The sequence below is a fragment of the Hypanus sabinus genome, chromosome 28 (genome assembly GCF_030144855.1).
Source record: "Hypanus sabinus isolate sHypSab1 chromosome 28, sHypSab1.hap1, whole genome shotgun sequence".
Classification (NCBI taxonomy): Eukaryota; Metazoa; Chordata; class Chondrichthyes; order Myliobatiformes; family Dasyatidae; genus Hypanus; species Hypanus sabinus.
Genome location: NC_082733.1, coordinates 39,063,647 through 39,067,686, shown reverse-complemented (window position 1 = coordinate 39,067,686; position 4,040 = coordinate 39,063,647).

The window sequence follows — 4,040 nt, the reverse complement described above, 5'->3', positions numbered from 1 at the left end:
TAGCACCTCGTCAAGAACACTGTTCTCATCACAGTCTCAAAATCGTGCCTCAATTCTAGTCTCAGACACTCCAGCACTTGTGTCCTTACCATCCTCACCCAGGCCTCTTGTCACGCTTGCACGCAGAGGGGAGCGAATAGCTGGAATGAGCTGCCACAGGAGGTGGAAGAGGCAGGTGCAATTGCAGCTTTTAGAATTGACAGTCTGCTGCAGTATCAAGTAGCATCTAGAATATAGACCAGTACAGCACGGTAGTGACATCTATTCCTGTCTGCCTGCACGTTGGTTCATGTGCCGCCTTTCTCTGCATATTCATGAGCCTGCCCAAGAGCCTCTTAAACACCTCCATTGTATCTGCCTCCGCCTCCATTCCAGGCACCCAGCACCCTCTGTATAAAAGCTTGCTGCGCACGTCTCTTTGAAGTTACACCTTATTACTGTAAGTGTATGGCCTCTCGTATTAGACTTATCATCCTTCAGAGAAAGAAAGCAGGTGTCTGCACTTTTGATACCTCTCCTAATGCTGTAGATTTCTACCAGGTCTCCTGTCAGCCTCCACTGCTCCCTGGAAAGCAACCTATTTGTCCAACCACCCCCCCCCCCCCCACCTTTCCGCACATAATGCTACATCTGTGGGAGGAAAGGAATTGTCAGCATTTCAGGTTGAAACCCTGCATCGAGGGGGTAACCCACTGAGTTCCTCCAGCAGAACATGTATTGCTCCAAATTCCAGCATCTGCAGTATCCTGTGTGTACAGCATTTAAAAAGCATTTGTTCTCGTCTGGGCTAGAAATTTCCAAAAATCCAGTGGTACTTTTTTGTTTTGTTGCACTGAGTTATAAACACGGAAGCAGGCCCTTTAGCCCATCAAGATTCAAGTTTACTTATCACTTGTACATCAAAGCCCGCAAGTGTCACCTCATGTTCTGATGCTAACATAGCATACCCACAATGCTCAGCAGAACAACACAGAACACGACAAGCAACAAAGCAACAACAGCAAAACAACTCCCTATTCCTCCCTCCCTTCCACCCATCCACCTGCATACACAATCCTTTAACCCAAAGACAGCTCATATTTTTCAGCCTCCAGGGGATCTGGATTGAGACTTGGATTGGACCATAAGACAATGAAACATAGGAGCAGAATTAAGCCATTCAGCTTGTCGAGTCTGTTCAACGATTCTATCATGGCTGATTTATTATCCCCCTCAATCCCCATTCTCCTGCCTTTACTCCATAACCTTTGATGCTCTAATTAATCAAGAATCTATCAAACTCCACTTTAAATATACCAATGACCTGGTCTGCACAGCCATCTGTGGCAATAAATTCCATAGATTCACCACCTCTTGGTAAAGAAAATGTTCCTCATCTCTGTTCTAGAGGGATGACTGTCTATTCTGATGCTGTGCTTTCTGATCCTAGGCTCCCCCTCTATAGGAAATGTCCTCTCCACATCTACTCTATCTAGACCTTTCAATATTCGATAGGATTCAATAAGATTCCCTGTCATTCGTCTAAACTCCAGCGAGTACTAACCCAGAGCAATCAAGTTCTCCTCATATGTTAACCCTTTTGTTCCTGGGATCATTCTCATAAATCTCCTCTGGGCCCTCTCCAATGCCAGCACAATTTCTCTTAGATAAGGGGCTCAAAACTGCTCACAATACACCAAGTGCAGTCTGACTAATGCTCATAAAGCCTTCGCATTACAGCCTCAATTTTGTATTGAAATGAATGTTAGCATTGCATTTGCCCCCCCTTACCACTGACTCAATCTGAAAGTTAACACAGTGAAGACTGATGCAAAATGCTTATTAAGTTCACCTGTCATTTCTTTGTCCTGTATTACTACCTTGCCAGCATAATTTTCCTGTGGAATGATATCCACTCACATCTCTCTATTAATCTATCTATCTGAAAAGAACTTTTTGTTTCCTCTTATATATTATTTGTTATCTTACCTTCAGACTTAAGCTTTTCTGTCTTTATGGCCTTTTTAGTCATCCCTGCTAGTGTCCCCTCCGATCAACTTCGGCCCACTCTTTGCTCATGCCTCTGTAATTCCCTTGACTTCACTGTAATACTGATACATCCGATTTTAGCTTCACCTTCTCAAACTGCAGGGTGAATTCTGTCATATTATGATCACTCACTCCTAAGGGTTCCTTCACCTTAAGCTCCCTGATCAAATCTGGTTCATTACATAACACCCAATCCAAAACTGCCATTCCCCTGGTGGGCTCAACCACAAACTGCTCTAAAAAACCATCTCACAGGCATTCTACAAATTCCATCTCTTGTGATCCAGCACCAATCTGATTTTACCAATATTCCTGCGTATTGAAATCTCCCATGAATATTGTAACATTGCCCTTTTTACATGCCTTTTCTATTTCCTGTTGTAATTTGTAGCCCACATCCTGGCTACTATTCAGAGTCCTATATGTAATTATATCCTATATCTCTACCCACAAGGATTCTACATCTTCCATTTCTACGTCTCCTCTTCCTAAAGATTTGATTTTATTCTTTTATCAATAGAGCCACCCCACCCCCTCTGCCTACCTGCCTGTCCTTTCAATATGATGTGTATCCTTGGATATTAAGCTCCCAACTATAACCTTCTTTCAACCATGTCTCAGCGATGCTCACAACATCATACCTCGCAATCTCTAACAGTGCTGCAAGATCATCTATTGATTCCATATGCTGCATCCGTTCATATATAACACCTTCATTCCTCTCTTCATTTGGATATGGACATGCAGTCATTAGGCCTTCGACTACCTCAGCGGACTTGCAGAAATTTGCAAATCTTGGCTTTGGCCAGTGGGCTTCATCTTCTGGACTTCCGATTTGACTTGTGGGTCTCAATCCTCGGCATTGACCCATAACTCACCAATCACCAAACACCAGACCAAGAACACGGATCCGTTGATGATGGGACCCCAAACACTAGGCCTTGAACTTTTCAATCCTCGATCAAGCACTGATTTACACTAATCCTCCACAAACCCATTTCCTTCCTTTCAGGGCAAAGCACAAGAGTGAGCAAAATGGTTAGTTGCCGATGACAGAAGACCTGTGTGGGAGAGATATTATGTGGAAAAGCCATTGCACTGGGGCAGTTCCACCTCTCTTAATATGGGAAGTTCAGGTTCAGCGGGACAAGTAGTTGTCACAAACTGAGGTCTTCCTTGGTTGCAGTGGATAACCATGACTTCTTCTGTGCCTTGCCACGTCCTTCAGCATTGCCGTACCGCTTTCCTGGCCATTGGATCTCACTGTAGATCTCATCTACGCAGTCCGCCAGAGCTGATTTTGCATGCTAGAACCGGCATGTTCCTATTTCACTGGGGTATGAGATCCGCCAGCTACCTTCGCCTGGTTTAGCCCACCTGTCGAAGCAGCGTTCTAGGGTGTGGCTGCTGTCACATGCAAACTGCTACTTGGAGCCACAAGTGAGAGCTGAGTGCCTAGTGGGGTTCAAAGGTGAGAGAGTTGCCCCAGAATGGACACGACAAGCCTCCTTCACCGGAGATGCTCCCCAGCCCTAGACACCCCATACAGCCTGCCATTATTAGTTTGCTATTAATGACCAATAATTGAAAATATGAATGATCTGTAATGATAAACATGAGAAATTCTGCAGATGCCGGAAACCTAGCAACACACAAAAAATGCTGGAGGAACTCAGCAGGCCAGGCAGCATCTATGGAAATGAACAAATGTCAACATTTCAGGCTGAGACCCTTCTTCAGGACTGAAGAGGAAGGGGGAAAGACACCTGAATAAAAAGTTGGGGTAGGGGAAGGAGGATAGCAGGAAGGTGACAGGTGATGCCAAATGTGTGAGAAAAGAAAAGGGCTGGATAGAAAGGAATCAAAGAGGAGAGGAGAGTGGACCATAGGAGAAAGGGAAGGAGGAAGGGACCCAGAGGGAGGTGATGGGTAGATGGGAAGAGGTAAGAGCCCAGAGAGGGGAATAGAAGACGGGAGGGGGAAGGAAACCTTTTTTACCAGAAGGAGAATTC